The following is a 23759-nucleotide window of genomic DNA, read 5'->3' on the forward strand; positions in this document are numbered from 1 at the left end:
TCAGAGAAGGACTTTTGTTACTTTTAGAAATTCAAGTGACTAGAGCAGAGAAAATATTTTTATGCATACAGATCATAGAATCAGAAGGTTGGAAAGGACCTACAAGATCATCTAGTCCAACCATCCTCCCATTACCCTTGCTACCACAAGCTACTAAACCATATCTCGTAGCTCCTCATCCAGACACCTTTTGAACACTGCCAGGGACAGTGACTCCACCACCTCCCTGGGCAGCCGTTCCAGCGCCTGACCACTCTCTGAGAGAAAAAGTTTTTCCTTATGTCTAATCTAAACCTCCTCTGGTACAACTTGTGACCATTTCCTCAGGTAGATGTAAATTCCATGAAAGATTTTTTTAATGTATTTTCTAAGGCATGGTTCTTCTTTCCAAAGACCAAAGTTACTCTTCTTAAGCAGATTACATTTACTCAGGCATCCACTAATTCATCTTTTTTTCTCATAGCATCTATGTGCTTTCCCAGTTTCCTAGATTCCCTGTAGAACTTCATTGGCTTCTCACTTGTCACTGTTCAATCCTCACATAGCATGGCATCTTGCTATGTGTTACACGTGCTAGTTAGCAATTCAAATATTTTAGAACTCCTGGGTGAACGCTGCCAGAAGCTTACTACTGTTTGCTTTAAACTTTGCCTCCAAAACACTTTCTTAGCCACTTTAGTTTCAAAGGACCTTTTGATGATATCCTCATGAACAAAGTTACCAACATTCTTACTTTATTCCAACCTTTTTGCTTCTTGTACACAAGTAATTAGCTTGTTTTTGACAGTCTTATCTTTTTTAGCAGTCTTTTTTATTATTATTATTTTTATTTGATCATTATTCTACAGTCTTGCAGCATTCTTGGTCCTGGTATATTTAAAATAAGAGTTAGTATTAATTTTTGCACGATGTTTTCTCAAATTCTTGTATGACCCTTTCCATCCTTCCCTAAAACCTTAAACAAACACAGAATCACAGAATTGCAGGGGTTGGAAGGGACTTCTGGAGGTCATCAAGTCCAGCCTCCCTGCTAAAGCAGGTTCCCTACGGTAGGTTACACAGGAAAGCACCCAGGTGGCTTTTGAATACCTCCAGGGAAGAAGACTCCACAGCCTCTCTGGGCAGCCTCTTTCAGTGCTCCAGCACCCTCACAGCAAAGAAGACAGTGAATGAAAAAGCAAGAATGAAGGTGTTTTATACTACGATGAGCTGAACAGAGGTCAGTACCAGCAAGGAGTCAAGCACAGAATAATATATGAGGTTAGCACATCAAATCTAGCATTTCATCAAATCGGGTGGCACTGACTTTTTATGTAAGTAAACAAACCGGTGTAAAGACCAGATCATAGCACAAGAGGGCATCAGGCAACTGAAAACAGAAAACAGACCTCCCTGCCTGTTTTTTAAAGAAATAAATCTCTCTAATCCCTAAATGTAGGGAATTAACGTTCAGAAAGATTTACTGGAATGAGCAACAGTGCTCTCATTCCTGAGAAATAATTAATGATGAAAGCTTATAAAGTTGGCTTTTTCAATACAAAATAAGATAATTTAGGATACAATTACCTTCTTGGATGTAAATCCAGCATTTACCTGCAGTGGCCTTAACTCAGGGGAACAGATCGAATCAGTCCTGAAGTTAATTATCTTAGATTAAGAGGATAATGTCTGCACTGACAGTATTAACTGCAATAGGTTGAAAATAAGGACAAGGAAGATTATTAGAATAAATTAGTAAATCTTAGTTTATGCATCAGGCATTTCTAAAGCATACTACCATTCAGCTTGAGGACTTCATAAATACTTCACCTAATCACTTACTATTATTATTCCTTTCTTTACAAACAGATAAGTAAGTCAGGCACAAAGTCATTAGTCAGTTTTACCAAAATGACATATAAGCTCCATCAGAGGCATACAATAACACAAAACAAATCTAATGGATTCAATTTAGTCACATTTGTCAGACAGGTACAAGCATGACACAGAGTATCTACATTCTTCCTAATGATTCACATAGTATTTATGAATGCTTTTCCCAAAAGGATGAGACATCATAGTCAGACAAGGTGCACTTGCTAATGCCAAGGCCATTTTTTACATTCAGGTGGAATACACAACATTTGCAAGGAAGTAAACAGGAATTTTCTACAAAGTTTTGCTCCCTACCATACTCATTATCTCTCTTTCCAGCACTGCTCAGTAAGTGGAGTATATAAAAAACATGTGAATCAAGTCAACTCAGCAAGAAACATCTGGCTTACCTCCTAATACCACAGTGAAGTTTTAAGACAGTCTGTTGCCATTTCCCTGTTGTGTTCTCTTTTCCAGAGACAGTTTTTCAGTTCAAATATTATTATTCAAATATTACTTTGTTTCCTCTTCCTACATTAATCTCTTTCCCAACCCTAATTTACCCTCTCCCCCTTAACACTTTCAGCCTCTCTTTCATCTATTCTCCTTCTCTCCTTTAGATAAAGCCAGTTTAATGGTGCATGACATCTACAACTATTTTGGATTAACCCAAGGAAAGACAAAGTGTTGGTAAATCTTGCCCCACCATACAGCAGGTCATTTATTCCCAGTCCCCACTGCACTATACTTTTATAGAAGGTGAAAATACCACATTACCACTACATCGAACCATTGCTGTTGGGGTATGGAACAGCTAGAAAGAGTCCGTATCGCTGCTAGCTTCTCAGCTAAATACAGCCTCTTAATCAATAATAAAAGGGCAAAAGCCATTCATGTTTTTGAATCTACTTGTGAAAGCTCAGAAACATCACCACCAAATTGTACGATTAGGAGAAATGGAACTTGAAAACAAATATGCATACAAATCACAGCATAACAAGCATAAAAATGTACAACTTCCTTGCTATCCCTCGAAGAATTGTGCTTTCTTTCTAACAGCTTCTAATACAACTACTCAGCAACAGCAATCACAAAAGCCTGCACAAATAAAGTGCCATTTTTGTCAAGGAAGCACAGCCAGTCCAGTCAGCGCATAGCGAGGATGACAAAAGGAGCGATAGAGCAGGAAGTGTTGGAGGGCTCAATGCTCAGCATAGCTCCACGGTGGCACCAAACCAGCTCGGGGTGTGCCTTTCCATGGCACAGCATGGCTGCCCTCCAGGCACGGAGCAGGCAGCCCTTCCTTATCATTCCCTATGGACTTACTGCCTCCCTTCTTGATGGATACTACATTTTAACTTGAATTCTCATTTCTTCTCACGTCCCATGTTCTGTTAGACAGCTGCTATGTTCTACGCTGCCCCCCCCCCCCCAAAAAAAAAAAAAAAAAACACAAAAAACTTATACAAAGCTTTTGTTTGGAGAAACTAGCATCTGAAATCCTTGTTTCTTTCCCTACCACCATCCACTCTTCTATTTACTCAATCCCAATTCTTCACCGCTGGGAAGCGTATCTGTACATCTGCTCTTCAAACCTGAAATGAACCAGGTTAAAAACAGCTTTGGCCCCTCTGGCAAAGCAACAGAGTATTTTGGGGGATATTATTATCACTGATCCTTTCCACGATCAGATTTACACCATGGTACTACCAACAGCTGAATAAGTACCAAATACCAATGCAATTTGAGAGGAATATTTTTTATGGTACTAAAACTATTGGGTGCTTATTGATTGCTTCAGGCTCCTTTATCTCCTGTGTTTCACTGGAACAGGGCTGGCTTAATCCAATCCCAGTTCTGTTCCCATCAGCAATCCTCAAACAGCTGCATTTTTGAGGGGAAGCTTGGGTGAAGAGGCAATATTTGATCTGCATATATTATATTAATTTGATCTGCATCAGTTCTCTGACCCAGACATGTGCACTGCACAACCTCATGAAGCAATATGATGGCACAGGCAACCAGAGGATGTGAACAAGAATCAAGCATCAAGATGAGGATAAGCCGACTCAGCTCAAGGAGCACAATCTTGTCCTCCTTAATCATGACTGTTCTGCATCACAGTAAGACTTTCCTTAAAAACATTTTTACAGGGCAAACTCAGAAGTTGGCTGGGAATTTTTTAGTGAAATGTTTTTCCACTGGAGGATAACAGATCTGTTGAAACTGAAACATTTCAACTTTCACTGAAACGATTTGACAAATCTTTCAACAATAACCATTTCCCAGGTCCAGAATTGAACTTCTGTAAAAAACAAGACAATGTGCACGAGAGCAGAGCAGGCTACTGGTTTCTGGTGTGGGCATTTGACAGGAAAGCGAACACCGGAGCTGGGTCCCATCCCTGCTCTGCTTGATTTGACTTCTGCATTTGGACATGTTCCACCAACATCCCAGAGGAGGTACTTACTTAACAGGCTATTGACAGATGTGGATCATCCTCTTTTTTTTTTCTTTCAATTAAAATTGTTGAAAGTTTGCAACTTCATTTCAGTGTGACATAGGGAAAAAAAGGTCAAAACTGAAAAAAATGACACTTCTGTGAGATGGGAAAATATTTTTCAGCTTGTTCTACCTGATTCTCATAAGCTTTCTCTCAGGGTTGAGGCAATGCTCTGGCAAATTTCCCAGTCTGATGCATGTACCTTATTTACCCTTTAAGCAAAATCCAGTGGGCGGCATAATGACGAATGTCAGATGAAGAACAGTGGAGGTATACTGCACCAACAGTAAATCCCATTATGGAATAAAGGAAACTGTAGGCTGAAAAGTCAATAGGAGAACCAAGATGGATAATAATCTCATTAAAACTTCTCCCTCTACAAAAGTTTCCATATGAGTATCAATCAATCAATAACCCATTTCACAATCAAAAGCACCTAAGGTGTTTTCCCAGCCTCCACATATGTCCTTATTTTCCACCAAGATGAAGCACCAGCACAACTAATTCACTTCAGTGAAACTGCTCTGCATCAAGTTAGGTATCAGCAGCCACATGACATCGGATAGTTCATGCCCAGTTTTTGAGTTAAAGAATGATGATTTATGTTTTGAAATATATCTTAAACTACTTTGGACAAATATGCAGCTCCAAATTTAGGTATTTCATAATTTTAATCGTAATTTATGATTAAAATTGTGATTCTTTCTGTTGTTCTGTTTCAATATTGCTGATGTATTAAAAATGATTCAGACATATGCGACCTACAAAACACCACATAGCTCACATATGTGCAGCATAAATGTGCTTCAACCCTATTAGCCCTAGAGATGTATGATTAAACAGTTCATGTTAATGTGCCATATTTCACTTGTCATAGGCATGCTCTTTTACTGCCTATCCAACAGGCAATATTGAATAATTAGAGAGCATCTAATTAGAAAGCATGGGCGCTGCAATCAATGATCTCTGGAGGTCCCTTCCAACCCCTACAAGTCTGTGATTCTGTGATCTCAAAGAGCTAGGACAATAACATTAATTAAACAGGAAAAATAAAATCAATATCATATAGTGAAAAATAAACTTCAAGAAGTTGGCAGCATTTTACTCATTACATAGTTAGTGCCATTTCCTAAACAGCATTTTTCTTATAAGCATTGTCACCAGTGGAAAAGGATTATAAAAGATCAGGAGCATGGTAAATCTCTGTCACTGAAAGCACAGGGAACTGAGCCGAACAAGAACTGCAGGTGCTCTGTGCCACTAAGGGATTACAGAGATTAAACTCTGCAGGTAACACATACCCATATTCAGCAGACAGATGAGGAGGCACCAGCAGGTGGTGCCCCAGAACAGGTACCACATGAAACCCCTGCAGGTTTGCTGAGCTCCAGGCGAGGGCTCAACCGCAGCAGAAATGGCTTCCTCTGCAGAAGCTTCTGCACAGTGCTCTTACCAGCTCGTGTCCCTGAAAATCAGGAGGCGATCATTTCAGTTTCCATAATTATCAATTTCCAAAGTACCCATTCCCTTAATGAAAAAAACCCCAAACTTTTATTTAAAAAATTAATCACAGGAAAAACTTACAAAGAGCAAAAACCCTTTACAAGAAATCCTTCAGAGAATATGACTAATGTACCTGTACTTATAAAATATTATAAAACATTGAGTCAAAAGCCTACTCATTTTCTGATTATTTCATTTGTTGTTTTCTCTTTACAAACTTTCAATCATTTACTGGATGGAAAAAAATATAAGACTAGTTTCTGAATACAAGTGAAAGTCCTTTCACTTCTACTTAGAATTCAGGATTCTCAAAAGTGCTGTGGTATGAGAGGCCCCACACATTCCTTTTGCGTTCAGCAGCAAGAGAAATGCTTTTCAGCACGCTGCATGGTACAACTGATGTTCTCCCTAAATCCAGTGAGCTTGATGTTGCCCTCAATGAGCTTGAGCTTTTCTTTCTGCTTCTACCAATGTGCAGAGAACGTCCAGATGCACATAGATTCAAAATGCATGTTGGGGCCTTTGCGTGTATATATTGTGCCAAAAGGGGCAAACTGTTTTTAGTGACAGCCACTACTTGTGTGTATGCAAAAGAATTGGTCGCTCTTCCTCAACCCTTCCCTAACTCACTGCATTACCTGTCCCAGTCTGCTCTCCTCCACAGCTAGAGCCAGCTCATGTTCTCTTCTCCAACTCCATTATGCTCAAGGAACGCTACAAGTAGCATTTGAATAACTTGCTTTCCAATTCACTGGACTCCAAAAACAGTGGAATGTAACTTTTTCTTGGTGCTAAACCATTTCTGGAGACAGAGGTACTGGAAAGGACAACAAAAAAGAAGTTAAAATATTTAGGAGCTTAAGAGGTTTTTGTCTCATAGGCTACTTAAAAACACTGTTTTAAATACTACAAACAGAAATACAAAGCACTTAACTTTTTTTTTTCTTTCTTTCTTTTTAATGTATTGCTTAAAATCTCAAAACAAAATATGTCATTTTTTTCCAGGGTTTCTTCCTAAAAGTTTTTCTGATGATTCATTCAAATAGTTATAAGGAAAAATGAATCTATTAACACAACCTTGAAATAATACAATATTTTGCATTGTCCTTATTTTTGGACGTGGCAGATCCACTCTTGCTTGCCCTGTCAAGTGTAGGTCAGCACGGACAAACCAAACAGTTGTCCAGCAGGACCAAGAAATTACAGATACACTTCACACAGCAACAAATATTTTATAATAGATGAACTTCAGCTTTTCAAGCCGAACAATGTACAAGTAGCAAAGCCCTAGGCAGCCAAAATCAGTGCCATAGGACAGAAATATTGGGTAAATTCAGTTATAATAAGCGGAAGTACTGATCACTGAAATATATTTAGGTTTTCCTCATAGCACCGACACGTTGAAAAGAATCACCACCATTATTTCATGTGTAATTAAAGACACACAGTTTAAGTTAGCTGCATTAGGTTCAACAGTAACGCAACAGCAAAACAAGCAACAAAATCCAAACGTTGCAATGAGCTACACAACCAAATCTTTCCATTCTGAATTCCCATGTCTGCTGCTATGCTGTTTCAATTTTCCTCCCTTACTATTAAAATTACTTGGTCTTTTCCTCCAGTTTAAAACTTAGTGCAGAGGAGTCTCCCTGTGTATCAGGGAATTCAAACAGCTTCCTATTTGTAGAAACTCATTTGCTTCCATACAAATGGTAAAACAGCATGACCAATATGGCAACACACTCAACCTCAGAGGCTACTGGCATATTACTGATTTTGCTGCTAGCATTTCAGAAGCATTTTTCACCCTACGTCTTTCAAATTCTACAGGAAAGAAACACCACTTAATCTTCTTTGTAAAATGCATTATGATTTACAATCAACATTGCTGCTCAAATGTTAGTTATTATTACAGAACATAAAAAATAAGAAGCTATAAGAATCTACTTGTGTAACATAAACAGATCATATAATGTTCATCTTAAACTATGTGTCAATAACCACACTTCCTTTAAAAAAGAAAACTTTTTAGGCACAATGCTACAGCATTAGTGAGCTAGTTGATATTTCCCCTCACCATCATCCATTTGGTTACCTCAGAACAGAGCAGAAAAACTACCTCTTTACACTTTTGTCATTTCCAGTTTTAATATTAAACTAGTCAGTCTATGTTATTTTAAGTCCCCCATTAGTAAAAGAATAACGTCTGGATAGAGGTGGGTGCAAAATTTAACACATCTACACCTTTAATAATGTTAATGATGCTTTTGCTAACATTTGTGTTGCGTATTTGTGCTTCCTGTTTAACACTGGAAATTTGTCTCCCCCAGAATTCACATTTTTGTTTAGCCACACGATAAGGTGTTTGGAGGCACAGTAATAAAACTGCTCTGTGAGAAAAATCTTAAAACGTACCATAGCTCATAAAACATTCCACCAGTTTCTCTGAACGTGGAATGTGAACATACAGATTTTCACAGATTTCAGACTTCATTATAGTTCAAGCAGTAACTGAAGAATTAAGTCTCAAAGACAAATTTAACAAAGGGATTTTCCCTCTCTTTCCCTAGGCAGTAACCACACGTACAATAGATGACAGCAACCAATTACACACTCCCTGTGTTCTTCAGTTCCAACTCTCAGTAAATCACAGGATTTGAAGAAAAAAACAAAACCAAAGACAGCCCAGCCACCTACCTTGCAAGGAAGATTCACAGGTTTCCTTGCGAGGACTAGGATCTGACTTGCAGACTGTTGTTTTTTTTCTCCCCTCTTCCTAATCTACAACTACACAGAATATTCCACATAACAAATCAACTACACAGAATCTCCCACATAACAAATCAAGAAAAACAGAGTAAATTCAATAGCTATTAGTGAGGTGATCAACTATTTATTACCACATAAGTAACAGAGAAACCGCCGCTAAGAATTTACATGGGAGAAAGACTGTGTTAAGGAAAATCACTGTAATAGAAAGCACACTAAAAGTAATGTAATTAACAGAAGACCTAGGCTGGGAAGGTAGCTGTAATGCCTTTCTAGCCAATAGTATCTGGATGAGTGACTGCTGTGTCAGTCAGAAAAAGCCTGCCAAGGAGCTGAAGATACATACATACATCTGGCTGAAAAGGCACATGTTATGAGCAACCTCAGCTTGAGAGAAACTTACAGCACTCCCAGCACAGTGTTATTCTCCATACATGTAAAATCATGCAAGCATTCCCAGAAGACAAACAATAGTCTCACACTCAAGACAGTGCTGCTCTGGAAGAGGTTTGGTAGCCGGGCTAGAAAGCCCACCTTCTTCTCTCTACCTTCACTGCAAGCTGTAAGGTGCAAACAGGATAATCAACCATGCTGTAGATGTGGTTTGCAACCCAGGGGGTGAAGGTAATGAAGTACTAAGATTTCCTTGGGAACGAAGGGAGACTTCATCATCTGTAGCAGTAGATTTTTTTCATAACTACTTACTACTCTTGTTAAAGCCAAAGTGCATTATTTTATCACCAATTCCAGTGGGGGGAAAAAAAAAATTAGAGCCAAAATTAAGATATATTTATAAGGTAATTCTAAGGTTATACATCAGAATGAAGTAAAAATGCAAAGCACTTCTTTGTTCCTGTGAGATCAGGATTAGGACTGGAATGTTCAGAAGGAGGCATAAAGTTCCCGCAAAACATAGTGGTGAAATTTCATTTTCATTTACTCATGAGGAATACTAAAGAGGGGCTCAGCAACTTCCCCAGGTAACAGGGAAGGCAATGTCATTGCGAGAATGACAACATGGGAGTTTCTAAACCACATCCCTGCTTGAAGTCACAGTTCACCTCACCAGGCAATCCTACAAAAACCTGTCAGGATTGGACAGAAAGGAAGAAATTACTGTATAGTCGTCGTCTAGGAGAAGAAGTAGAATTAGACTACATGCCTAACTGAACAGACATGAGAGGAAAAACCCTGAATTACCACAAGCAGGGATATACCATACACTACAGGGGGAAACCCCTCTGTTCTATATATGAATTGCTTTTGTTAATAATGAAAATATGACCTAAACCACAAAGGGTATTCTGCATTCGTTCTGACAAACTTTTTAATTAAAAAGGTAGAAAATGAGGGGTCACACTGGTTATTCTTCTTGCACTGTATCTTAATTTCAGACTTGGCACATTAGGTTTGTGAGGTACTTGTGAGGTACTTGCAGATCTGCTTTTAGCATGGAAAGACAATACAGTATTTGAAATAAGCATTCTAAACAAAACAATATTTTAGACAGTTTTCTTTGTGCTTAACTCAAGCAAGAAAGAAAAGCAACCGACCAAACAATAAAACAAACCACAACATCCTTTAGTGTACTAGAGCTACCTTCATTACTTGAATCAGAAGCCCCTGGTCTTTCCCTCATTCACTTTTTTCTTGTCTCACATTTGGTTGCGAAGCCACAAGAACCGCCTCACCTCATAAAAGTCCTTGAACACAAGGTCCACTCTGTGGTCCCTACATGCCACTGTAATTTAAGTTGTAAAGTATAAGCAACATGAAGGAGAGTATCTTAAGAATTATTATTATTATTATTATTATTATTTTAAATAGTGCTCAGGAACGTAGCTGCAGGGAAAACATAGTCTCTACATGTTATGGTGCTTACTATGAATCAAGTGTTGACTATATGTTTGGAAAATGTAGCCTCTAGGATGAAACAAACCTGAGTCCACTGTCTTCTTAAAACATCTCACATAGTGCACACCATACTCTAAATGAATCTTATGAAATTGGTCATTAAATAGAATCATAGAATCACAGAATCCTTAGCTAGAAGGGACCCTTAAAGATCATCCAGTCCACTTCCCCTGCAATGAACAGTGACACCACAGCTAAATCAGGTTGCCCAGGGCCTTATCCAGCCTTACCTTGAAAGTCTTCAGGAATGGGGCACCAACCATATCTCCGGGCAACCTGTTCCAGTGCCTCACCACCTCTCCGTAAAAGACTTTTTCATTATATCCAATCTAAATCTACCCTCTTTAAGCCTGAAGCCATTTCGCCTTGTTCTGTCATCACAGACCCTGCTGTTCCCTTCTTTCCATTAACTCCTCTTTAGATATTAAAAGGCTGCTATCAGGTCACCTTGGAGCCTTCTCTTCTCCAGGCTGAACAGCTCCACCTCTTTCAGTTTGTCAGGATAGAGGGAGATATGCAGCAGCGTTTTATTTCACAAGAAAATACACGAAATTTTAAGTACTGAAAGATTCAAGGCATCTCTACCTGAAATTTGATTCAAATTTTCTTTTACATGCTATTACTATTATCTCATACGGCATCAACTTGAATTTACCAAAATAATAGGTTTTCTCCATGAATCTAGCAGCACAGTTGAAATTTCAGTTTAAGAAGTGGAAAGACAGCAGACTTGTCATAAATTTTGAAATGTTGAAGCCTCAACTGTTATTTTCAAAGAACTGCCATTTTTCATTTGGGAAAAACTGCAAAACAAACCAACCAACTACCATGATCTATGATTCTATTGAGTCCCTTCTAACTCTAGTCTACAGTTCTATCTGGGTACTTCCAAATCAGGATATTCTATGATTCTACAATCTTTCGTACACGTATCACAGAATTTCGAAAACACACGGTGGAAACCATACAGCTCTCTATTACACAGTATCTTCTACAGAAGTTGAGTCACATTTGTTAAGCGATCCTCCACATGAAGCAGGATCACAATTGCTCTAACATGACAGTCACTTCTAATGCTTTTGGCAGCTACTGAAGTAAGAAATTTGGCATAAGATTTACAAAAATGGAAGAAAAGAGGTGCAGTATTAGGACAAATCATAAAAGTCAATAGCTTTTTTCCAAACTTTTTCAAACCTTTTTAAGAACTATGTACAACAGAAAATAAGATATAGATTTGTCATTAAAATAAAAGCAAACACCTTCCAAGAGTCTAATGACAGCATCACATGTTCTTTTCCTATAGCCTCAGCCTTAAACAAAGGCACTGAATAGACAAATATGGTACCAGTTTCATGCACTCTGCACCTGTGTAATTATCCTATCTGAAATCCTGAAGTGTCTGAAAGAAGTGCATCCTACTTCTATTTACAGTATTAATATTTTGCATCAGATCACAGTCTTCTGCTTTATCATTTTCTACAGGTGAAAGGTATATTTACACTATCATCCTACTTCTTTTCCTCCACTCTACTCTCCTATCCCAAGTTCACATCTGCTGTAATGCCACCTTTTGGGAAGCATCACCCTAACATCTAGATGTAAATGTCAGGTCTATTCCACCAGGATGTCAGCTAATCCCATAGAGAAAATCACGATAAGGTGATTACAGTTTAGTAAGCTCTAATCATCTTCATACTTGTTGCAGTGACAGGTACTCCCTGTAGTTAAAAACAGAACTTAACTGATCAAACATTCACTGTTCCTCACTTTATTTCATGGATGCCAGGCTACAGTGGGTGTTGTACGCTACTAACACTTTACATCAAATCTAAAAGATATTTTTCTTAAAAGTTTTTAAAACTCAACAGGTACAAAATGACAGGTTCATGGGCCTCTCTGTTCCTACTCACTTATATGAAAGCTCTGTTCCTACTCACTTATATGAAAGCCTGTATTAAGAGAACACTTACTTGGGTCTGAATGGGGTGAGAGAGCACAGTGCTTATGCTCTCAAGTATTTGGTTGCGGAATATATGACTGAATTTGCTATGATGCATTTGACACCAACAAATCAATGTCAATCTTTCCCTCAGCAAGATATGGAAAGTAAAAAGTACAGTAATTTGAATAATGTGGGAAGACTAATACCCAACCAAATTTCTCCATCTCTTGATTCCACTGCCAAATTTGTCAATAAGAAATTCCAGAGAGCAAGTGAGAACTCCGCACTAAAATTTTATCTTTGCTTTTCACAATACAGCCCATTGACTTTTGTATCCAGCTATTGAAGAGAGGAATCATTCAAAATAAGTCTAGATTGTTGCAAAACTTGTGTGCAATTTCAACTCTTTGTGGTTAATAGATTTCTCATTTTCTATCAAGATTACAAAAATAAAGTGAGACTAGAATAAAGCCTAATCAGATCACTGTGGTCCTTTCAGAAACCTCTAATGACATGTTCAAAGTTTCAGTTTCCTGAAATTTTTATTACTGATCTGCGAACATAAATCCTCATATACAGATGTACTGAACTTATGAAGCAAATGATTTTACAGTATTTGGATATTGTAGCCTGCTTTGATCAGATTCCTTCTGTTGCTTTCAAGGATGCAACTTTTCTTGTGGAAATCACAGTCCTTCTGCTACTGCGCTGTTCAGTCTTGTCTCTCCAAAAACTGCTTCCAGAGCCACAGAAATGTAAAGACATCCTTCTCAAAGTCCAGCAAAATTAGAGGTGACACACTTACCATCCACACTCTAATGAATGCAGTTTTTTTTAGGGGTTACTTAAAAATACTTCCTATGTAATAAAAGAGCACATTCTCCCCTTTAGGGTTTATAAAGATAATAAAACGGATTTGGATTTCATTTGTCATGCCTGAATATTATTTTAACATAAAAAAAACAAGTAACAGTGCATGCATTTAAACAGCAAGTGGGTTCTGGGTCTGAATGTTTCTTGTCCCTCATGCCATTTTGTCAAGCAAGTACTCTCTGCTGGTTTGAAATTTAATATTCCAAGTCTCCAAAATGGCTTAGCTCTCCAGAGAATTACTCTACTCATTCCAACACAAGTCTTGGAAAAAAACTTGCTTTTACCAAGACCCACCAATTTCTCAGGGCATTTCATGATGTTCTTTAGGCATTAAAGAATTAGAGCATAGCTTCTGATTTCGGCATTTAGAACAAGTGATGGCTGGGAGCTGATATGGTAGCTATACTAATCACCCAGATCACAACCTAGCTAGAATGCGCAGCATCTCCTTTTCAGCCCACGCAACTGCATTTCCTTTCTGAGAAAACCAAGGTACAGGAGGAAAAGTGACGCACATAAAGGTCTTGCACAGTATGAGGTCATGATGTGGCTAGGACACACATGCAGGTCTAGAGGCATGCATTCTTTTAAAGTTACCACAGGACTTAATATGTGATGTATGATCTCTGTGTAACTTTCTACTGAGGTAGCTGACTGTCTTTTTTTTTTTTTTTTTTTTTTTTAAACATAATTTCTACTTTCCCCAGAAGTAGCTGCAAAACATATCCTAGATACTGCTGTCCTGCATTGATGAATCACTTGGTAGTAGTCATCTTTAAGCCTTGTGTAGCTAGGAGGATACATCCTAGCCTTCTGCTCCAGCTCAGCACCAAAACTGTCCCCTTTGTTTGCACAAAGGTTGCAAATAACACTACACAAAGCTAACTAACCCAACTACTTCACATCAGTCTCTGTTCTAGATTTCAGACATGATAATCTTATTTCAATCCCACAAACGCGTGCTCCTGCTCTGTTGCTGCACTTTATTAGTACTCAGGTAAGAGTGACACAGATCCCTTTTACTATCCCTGTTCTTAGCAAAAGGCTTCCTCAGCCCAGGAAACAAGGGAAGCTGGGTCACAGAGAAGCTGCAAAAGAGCAAAACTGTGAACAAAGGAAGGAAAAAAAAAAAATCATAGGAAAACACACACTATTTCCTTCCAGAAAAGAAGTAGGGAATGACCTCCATGCAACTGTGGAAATCTCTTGTGTGAATCAATCAACTTCTCTAATGACATGGCACCAAATACCCCTACCTCCCACAGTTGCGTGCTAACAACTGTCCAAATAGATAACAAATCAAATTCAGCATAGAGGCTGTTTCAAAAAGCACCTCTGTGCCCAAGTTGCTGCTACCCTAAGGGCTTTATGAACAGAGTACAGTGACTACTCCTAACCTCAGAGCACACTGGAAATCACACTAAAAAAGCTAAAGTACAAGTAATGGTAAACAACTTTGGCAGACCTTTAAAGAGTCTTAAGATAAAAAAAGACTTTTATCCCACATTAAAAAGGCATCCAAGGAAGAAGGATCAAAAGAAATGATTATGAGTGCATAAGCACCTCTACAGCTAGAAATGACCACAGTGAAATGAAGCTGCTGAAATAAGGTTACAAACAGAAATGATGATGGTTTGGTAAAATCTCATGCCTACAACATACTTGTCCCTTTGGACTGCTAAACACCAAGTAACGCTCTGCAAAGTGGGGCTGCACAGCAGGAACTAACAGAAGTGCCTCCTCAGATTCAGCCTTCTCTTATGCCTATGTTATCATGACTGTTCATTGATTACAAAAAATTGAGAGATCAGTTCCAAAGCTGCATTATTCATTCTTCAATATGATATATATAGTTTTGTTGTGTTTTAAGGCTGTATTATTTAAAAGTAGTTGTTTTTAAAATGACACTAACACACAAAGGCAAGATAAGATAAAGTGAAATGAGAAGAGCAGATATTTCCTGCTTCAGATTTGGACTCCAGATATCCAAGGTTAGCACAAAGTGTTTCTCATACTACACAGTGCAGGACTGTGTAACAGAGCCAACATATCTGGAAAGAAAAACTTCAGTGCCATTTAAAGCATGCAAAGAAGCTTTGAATTTGAAAATGATGATAAACACCCTTTCTGATTTGCATTAACTGTTCTGTAAGTAAGGATACGCAAAATTTACGACAGATTAAATTCAATATGCCTTCAGTATCTGCCCAAAATTTCACACAGACAGGTACAGGTGAACAAAAATCTGATGAAAGGACTCTGCCTAAAAGTGAGTCTGCTTCCATCAGCCTAACAGAAAACACCACCTCCCACCCTTCCGTTGCCAAAAAGATCACAGCTAGAAAATAATGATATTTACTTTTTCTGGTGTTTGATTCACCAAGATTTGGGGTTACCTTTTTCAACTCTCAGCACTAGCATGATACAAGCAGTCCCATGACATTGAGAATGGTCGAACAAAGACGATTTAACATCAGCTAATCCAATGGAATCCTAGTGAGGAAGGTGTAATTTGCATCATACCAGAAATGCACAGTGTGGTGGTACCTCTCAGTCAACATACGAGGAGTACTCCAAAATGCAAGTCATGCAAAGAACAGCTAAGAAAAATTAGCTTCTGCCTGCTCTCCAAAAACAGCTGAGTGAAATTTCAGCTTCCATATCATCTCATTGTAAGGAGATGTTCATCTTGAAAAGCTCATCAGTATGCTTATAGAACCACAAACAAACCCAACAACAACAACAAAACATTAACCATTATGGCACAAGCAGAATGTCTCAGAAATAACTCCCTGTACATACACAGCTTCTTATTGCAATTATAGTGTTACCTAAAAAAGGCTCAGTGCTAACACTTTTACTAATTATTGAGACCGTTAGCAGTGCAAAAATTTTGCTCTGATCATTGTCCCAATGACTTTATAGCAAATCAACTAATTTGGTGATTTTTCTCTAAAGAAACAAAACACTTGTGACACCACTGATTTTAAGCAAATCACATACTGAATTACTGTGCCTCAACAGGATTAAATGTGGGGAAAAAAAAAATCTCAAACCACAGTAGATGCATGACATTCAGCAAATTACAGCATTTGTTTTAGGACAAAAGCTAGTAGTTTTGCTGCATCTATTAGTAATGAATGAATTTTCAACATGAGTGAAAGGGAAAGAACCAGGAATATTCCTTAGCTCTGAATCAGCCACTGAAACCCACCGCTGATTTTCCTAATAGCACTTTTTTCCTCTTGTTTTTATGTTCAAATTCAAGTCATGCCAGGCAGGTAGTATGGAAATTTGCCTTAAATATTCCTTAAAGCTTCCCCTCTGACGACTGAAACCAATTGCAAATTTCATTTCTTTTTCAAAGTTGATAAGTGGATTTATCTATGATGAGATTAAAGAACTACCACAAACCTCACATGCTGTGTTTGGGACAAAACGGACATACTAGCAAGGCAGAATTTTAAACACCATCCATGCTAAATGAAAATGGATCCACAGCCTCCTCATTTGATCAGCCTCCTTGTTTCCCTGACCTGCGCATCACTAACAGCAGGGAGATTACAGAACAGCTTAGGTTGGAAGGGACCTTAAAGCCCACCCAGTTCCATCCACATGCCATGGGCAGGGTTGCCACCCACCAGATCAGGGTGGCCGAGGCCCCACTCAACCTGGTCTTGAATGCCTCCAGGAATGGGATGCGTGAATTCTTCTTAGGAAGCCTTGAACTCTGCTTAAGACACATTTGATATTGATTACTCTTTCATCAATCTGTTCCTCTGATTAATTAATTTCTAATCCACTGGCAGAAAAAGACAACACTGTGCAGCACTTCTTTGAGACGCTGGATAGCAAAAACTTAAAGAGATGAATTTCTTCCTCAGCAAATACCATACTTTAGCTACTACTGCACTACATTCAAAAAAGCAAAACAAGCAAACAAACAAACAACAGAAAAAACACTATCAAAAAAAACTCACAAAAACAAGCAAATAAAAAAAGGAGAAAGAAGCATAGCATGTACAGAGCACTCTGGGCTTGCACATTTTACAGTTTAGAAGTAAAGCAGAAGCAAGTAACCACGTAGTTCCAAACTTCTGAACATCCTCTTGCACTCAGGTGCACCTACCCAGTTCTTAGAACTTCAGAAGAGACTCATACAATCACTTCTCACTACCTCAGAGGATAGAGTCATGCTATTTTCAGTGGTGCTAAGTGACAGAACAGGAAGCAATAGACATGAACTGGAACACTGTCTAAATATCAGGCAGTACTTCTGTACTGTGCTGGTGATCGAGCACAGGCACAGGCTGCCCAGACAAGCAGTATCCTTAAGTGACCTTCCCCAGTCCACACATAAAACCAGTATTGTACCAATGAGCTATGTACTGTTTGCCAAATTCCAGTTTCTTTGCAGCTACAATAAAGAATCTCCTTGTGTTAAGTCCACCAGGGCTATTGTATTGGTTGTGAAACACTTTATGTGTCACCAGTGCCTATTCCTAAAAGTATACAGTACCTATAGCATCACCTTGGAATTTAAGAGCTGGTTTACATCACAAGGAGTAACTATATAATAACCTTAGAAAAAAATCTCCACAAAGAGATAGCTCGTGACACTTTCACTCCATAGCTCCTTCCTATCACACTACGCCAGTAACAGTTAACACACAGTAACACCATTCAACAACAGTGCTCTGATTTCATTTCCTTTCCTCCTAACACCTCACATTTGGCTTTCCTTTGGCTCAAACAGAGAACTAATATGTGTCCAGAACACACAATCCAGCTGGAAATTGCAAAGAACAAGGACTTGAAGGACCTATTCAGTTTTTCATACATATGCCAAAAAAATCAGTGACTCAAATTCACAGAACAGTCTAATCAGCAGTGCGTTCGTATCAGTCTCTATAGATTTTCACTTAAAAAGAAGTGTGAAACAAAACTAGTAGAGGTTAACACTTGTATTGTTTTGTGGGTGTACTGGGAACACTTTCAGAAGGCTTGGGGTACATTCAACTAAAACGAAGTTGGTGACATACGTTTTGTTTGTGGCAATGTTCACTGTGAAGACTGTTCTTACAAAAATCCATTTGGCTCCAAGAGGAAAAAACAAACAGGACTGATCATTCTTGTGAACGTATGCTACACTTACTGAGCATAGATTATAGCTACACAGAAAGAATCCATTTAAGTTCACACAGAAGTCTTGCAAAAATTAAACAATTTCATCTGCAGATACAGCATACCATCTTAACCTGCATTAGGTGCAGTTCCAACCTTTACTCTTTGTTAATCACATTTACTTACCAGACTATATTAGTCTATAACTATCAAAGTAATTCATTTTCTCACTGTCTTGCAGTCACCCCAAATTGTACCTTACAATGGAAACACAAGCACTGAAGTTCATAACCTTGCTAAGTTTACTTTCTGAAAAGAAGATTTTCTTTTTCCTGCCACTCTTCTTATTGCAATGCCCTAACTGCATTATATTTACTATGGCCAACAATTAAATGAGAGAAGTTAAGAATGGGCAACATCTACCCTTTTCTGTTGCCTGACTTCTTAGCCATTTCACATTCTTGCTCTAAAAAAGTTCTGTAGCAACTCCAACACCTGTAAGTATCTTTGCCATATGCACATTTTTGCACACTGACACGAAGATCTGCTGACATAAAGTCCTATTAGCCATTCTGCATACATGGAAAACCCGTTAGTGGGATCATTAGTAAGTGCCATCAACTGTTAATGTATACAAGCCAAAAAAGAGCCTACATGCCTCCCCAGTAACCACATGACAAGAGATCTCTACAACAAACAGGCCAAGACTTCCAGAGGCTTGATAAATGGTATTGTGTGTCAGGGTACCTGCCAGAAGGCTAGGAAACTGGCATGGTAAAGTCTTTTCCTGAAGTTGTGTAAGACCATGCTTTGTAACAGCTTGAAGTTTTACATGGAGCAAATGAATGACAAGCTCTGTCTGAAAGGAGGCTGTGGCAAGAAGGGGGCTGGCCTCTTCTCCTGAGTAACCAGTGATAAGACTAGAGGGAAGGGCCTCATGTTGCATCAGAGAATGTTCAGGATGGCTATCAGAAAAAAATTTCTCTTTAAGAGTGGTCAGGCACTGGAATGGGCTGTCCAGGGAGTTGGTTGAGTCACTGTCCCTGAAGTTGTTCAATAAACATTTAGATATGACACTAAGAGACCCAGTTTAGTGGGTAAATATTGGTGGTAGGTGGATAGTTGGATTGGATGATCTTGGAGGTCTTTTCCAACCTTGGTGATTCTATGAATCTATGATTCTACCTCCCCTACAAGGACAGGCTGAGAAAGCTGGGGCTACTCAGCCCGAAGAAGAAAAATCCTCAAGGAGATATGAGAGTGGCCTTTCAGTATCTAAAGGGAGGCTATAATAAAGAAGGGGACAGACCATTCAGCAGGGGCTGCTGTGATGAAGAACAATAGGAAATAGTTTCAAACTAAAAGAGGGGAGATTTACACTGAACATAAAGAAGTTGTTTTTTTACAGTAAGGATCGTAAGGCACTGGCACAGGTTGCCCCGACATATGGTGGATGTTCTATCCCTGGAGACATTCAAGATCAGGCTGGATGGGGCTCTGAGCAACCTCATCTAGCTGAAGGTGCCCTGCTCACCGCAGGAGAGTTGGACTGGATAACTTTTAATAGCCCTTTCCAATTCAAACAATTATAGGATTCTATGATGATTCCATGATCTCACAACCCCCATGGATAACCACCTAAATTATCACCTAGATTAATCACATAATTCCTGTGCAAACGCACTCCTTTTGAGTATTTTTCCACTGTGAGCCCAGAATTCCTCTGCCTGCAACCCTCAATCGTTCGTCCTGTCTTTTTGTTGCATGACCACAAAAAGAGCCCCACTCCATCCACTCCATAATCTCCTTTTAGAGACTGAGAGGATGACTTTCTGTTCAATCTCAGAAACTTCAATTCCCTCAACTGCTCCCCATACATCATGGGTTCTTAACCATCACAGTGGTATCTCTGAGCCACTAGACTCTGTTCAGTTTATCAGTGTCTCTTCTGTTCTGGGAGCCCAGAACATGACTTGAAACGCAGCCACAGGAGAACAGTGTGGAGCATGGAGCTGCCACTTCCCTTGATTTCCTGACTAAGCTCTTTAATGCAGTCCAGTATGCCATTAATCTTCATCACAGAATGGCTGAGGTTGGAAGTGATTTCTGGAGGCCATCTGGTTCAACTGTACTGCTCAAGCAGTGTCACCCAGAGCCAGCCACCTGATAGCTTTCGAGCATCTCTGAGAAGGGAAACCCTACACAGCAGCTCTAGACATGATACAAACATAGTGCTGACTTGTTCAACTTGTCCACAAGAACTCCCAGCTTGCTTATGGCAAAGCAGCTCCCTAACCAGTCAGTCCGCAGCCAGTACTGTTGCATGACATTATTCTGTTCCAGGCACAGGACTCCGCTTCTATTCAGCTTCACATATTTCCTACCAGTCCAGGGACTGTGGTGACACTGACCAGACTCTAGATCTCCATCTTTTGTTTTGGTTGTTGCTCTTGCTTTTTCCTAGTCATTGAAGATCCTCAATCACCATCATCTTTGTCTGCTTTCCATATACTGATAGAAATGGATGATCAGAACATACTGCTAACAGTAAGTCTGGTAATTTACTTTCCCTAAGGAAAGGCTAGTTTATAACTATTAGAACTGTTTGTGATCCTTTCAATGAAAAATGACTTCAAAACAGGTTTTGAGGAAACATTGCCAACTGCTAATTATGTTCAGATCTGTTATATTTGGAAAGCCAAAAGCTTTTTTGTTGTTGTTGTTTTTACAACTGACATTCTTGCAGGAAACATTATTTCACTTTTTCCTTGAAGAATTATTCCCTTTGGGTGTATTTCTTTGCACCTGATACAGTGGGTACTTGCCCTAATCAGGAATAATATTAATCTAACTAAAACCACTGTTCTAATCCAATATGGCAACTTCGGACTTTCTATTTCACTCCTTGCTTCATTCGATCCTGTTCTACGTTCTAAGTATCTAAGGATACTTTCCTTCATCCTTTATGTCCCAGTGAAGATGTTATCATATGCACTAGTGAATCAGAAAACTGTAATCCTATAAGAATCAAGAAATACAAGAAAATCGTTTCATGGTTTCTCCTGTCTTTTCTTACCTTTCCTTATAAACACAGACAGCAACTCTCTCTCGTATTTAAGTATCAACATATTCTGGAATCCCTTGTATTCATCTGAAAATTGTTCTACTGCTAGTACCTACTAAAAACATGCTGCAACAAGGACAGACAGATTACTGGTTGTAACTGATACTGTTACAGTTGTTCTTGCTCAACAGGAAATATAGCAGCCACCTGTCTAATAGCTTAGAGATTTTGAGTGTCAGGATCACAGGGACTTTTTGGAAGGAAGTGCTCCATTCTACACGGTGTACCAAAATACGCTTCAGTTCTGGTTTTTTTTAAGCTTCTATTCTTTTGTTATCGACTGAACTCCTTTCATAGAATTAGTTCTCCATTTCTTAAATGGAGGCTGGATCATGAAGCTCTACTGTGGCTTGACTGACAAAAGGCCGTAGAAGGAAAGAAGGTGCTCTTTTTGAGGGCTTAAGATCAAATGAAGAACAACTACCACTCAATTCTTTATCCAAACCTTTACTTCAACATGTTTACATGAGTTTCCCTAACAAACAGAATAATAAAGACATTCTTCTAGTGATTACTGCCTAGTATGAGATCTGTAAACATGAATGTAATCTGAACTTTTCAAAATTATTTGAAGAGGGCCAGGAAAACATTTAAAGAGTTAAGTCAACAACAGTCTGTGATCACAAGTTGATAGTTAACACCTTTGCAAGAGAGTCAAACTTCACTGTGGTTCCTATGACTCTCACTGACACTAATCTTGTGAAAGCATGCTACTGAAGTAGGAGTTTGAAAAACTCCTGCACACGAACTAAAATATACCAAACATGTTGTACACGATGACTCTAGCTGAATGCTACTTTGTTCTGGTGATGGAGAAAGGAGGCAAGCACCTTGATGAACAAAATGTCTAATACCTCAATGAAACCAAAACTTCTCTCCAAAATTCACCTGTCATCAAGTTTGCAAGGAAAAAAAAAAAAAAAACAAGAAAAAGCAAACTTTCAGTTTAGAGATACACAAAAGAATAAGAGCCAAAACTGAGAAGTACCAGATCCTATGTTAAAACTTTTCCAGACTTTGAAGGCATGCATAATGCATACCAGAGGTTTAGTCAGTGCAATCTTGATTTCATTTACTTTAATTTCCAGAAGAAAAAATGAGCCCTTCTTCTTTATATTAGGCACAAGTACTACAGAAAGTATAAAAAATCCAGTGCAACAAGAAAGACAAACATTCTTCTCTCTAGATCCACAAATATTGTGGAGCGACTTCTAATCAATGCTAAGAACTACTTCAGAGAGGCTTCAGACTGCTTCCAAGTGAATTTCCAGGATTACTTTATAAACAGGTGAGAAGTCTCTATAACATTACAGAACAGCTAAGACCGAATAGCACTAAAAGTAGTGAGCAGCAATTCCAATTTCATTATCAATAAAGACATGTTTTGTGCTCAGTATTTAGGTATTTCTTAACACTTTGTACAAAGTACGTTAAACCAAAAACCTCAAATCTTTGAATAAAATGACCAAACTGTACAAGCACCCTTAGAGAGAAAAAAACCTATTGCTCAGCAGCTCACCTCTGCAGTCATAACTCCGGTCTGAAATTAATTGCTATCAGGAATAAATAGATGAGATAAAAGATACAGTGCCAGGAAAGGTTGCAAACTGAACATCTACTACACATTGCAAGCTACAATAGCTACTAAGACTTCTGTATGACTGTACACGTTAAATGTTTGTACTTATTTCAAAACTAGGAAATGAAAACTCAGTTATTCAGGTACTGGGATCACACTATTGATTAACACCAGTTTTATGGTTTTCAGACAGTTACACAGGCACTAATAAAAACAATTACAGTAATGGACTAACCCTGACCCAAGCAAAAGCATATTCCGAGGTTGGACAGCACTGTTCTCCCCAGCCCCATCCACTTATATTGTATGGTCAGAACCTACGAAATAGATTTTCACATCTAGTTTCTACATATAGCAACGGATGAAGAAGTAGTCACCCACCCAGTCTTCCTCATTCTGAATGCTACAACACGTAGACCCACAACAGTGTACAGAACCTGAAATTATTCCATGTGGCTTAAGCAGAAAAATGCAATGAGCATAAAAACCGTTTTTGACACAGAGATTTCTGGGCAGCAGGGGGAGTATGTGGCTCAGAACTATGCGCAAAGTGAAGAAAACCGTGATTTTGAAA

At 38.7% G+C, this 23759-nt stretch overlaps 1 protein-coding gene across 27 annotated transcripts in view; it reads right to left on the reverse strand.

The window, feature by feature from the left end:
- The window catches only part of LOC107051715 (adenosine deaminase domain-containing protein 1), an 81042-nt gene that overhangs the window by 36305 nt on the left and 20978 nt on the right, over positions 1-23759 (reverse strand). For all 27 annotated transcript variants that reach the window (XR_006939123.1, XR_005859396.2, XR_003075032.3 and 24 more), the window contains 2 exons: positions 6499-6677; positions 5659-5822 (listed from right to left, as the gene is read on the reverse strand). The gene's annotated coding sequence lies outside the window, so the exon portion shown is untranslated. The remainder of the gene's footprint in view (positions 1-5658; positions 5823-6498; positions 6678-23759) is intronic.

Source organism: Gallus gallus, chromosome 4 (assembly GCF_016699485.2).
Source record: "Gallus gallus isolate bGalGal1 chromosome 4, bGalGal1.mat.broiler.GRCg7b, whole genome shotgun sequence".
Taxonomy (NCBI): domain Eukaryota; kingdom Metazoa; phylum Chordata; class Aves; order Galliformes; family Phasianidae; genus Gallus; species Gallus gallus.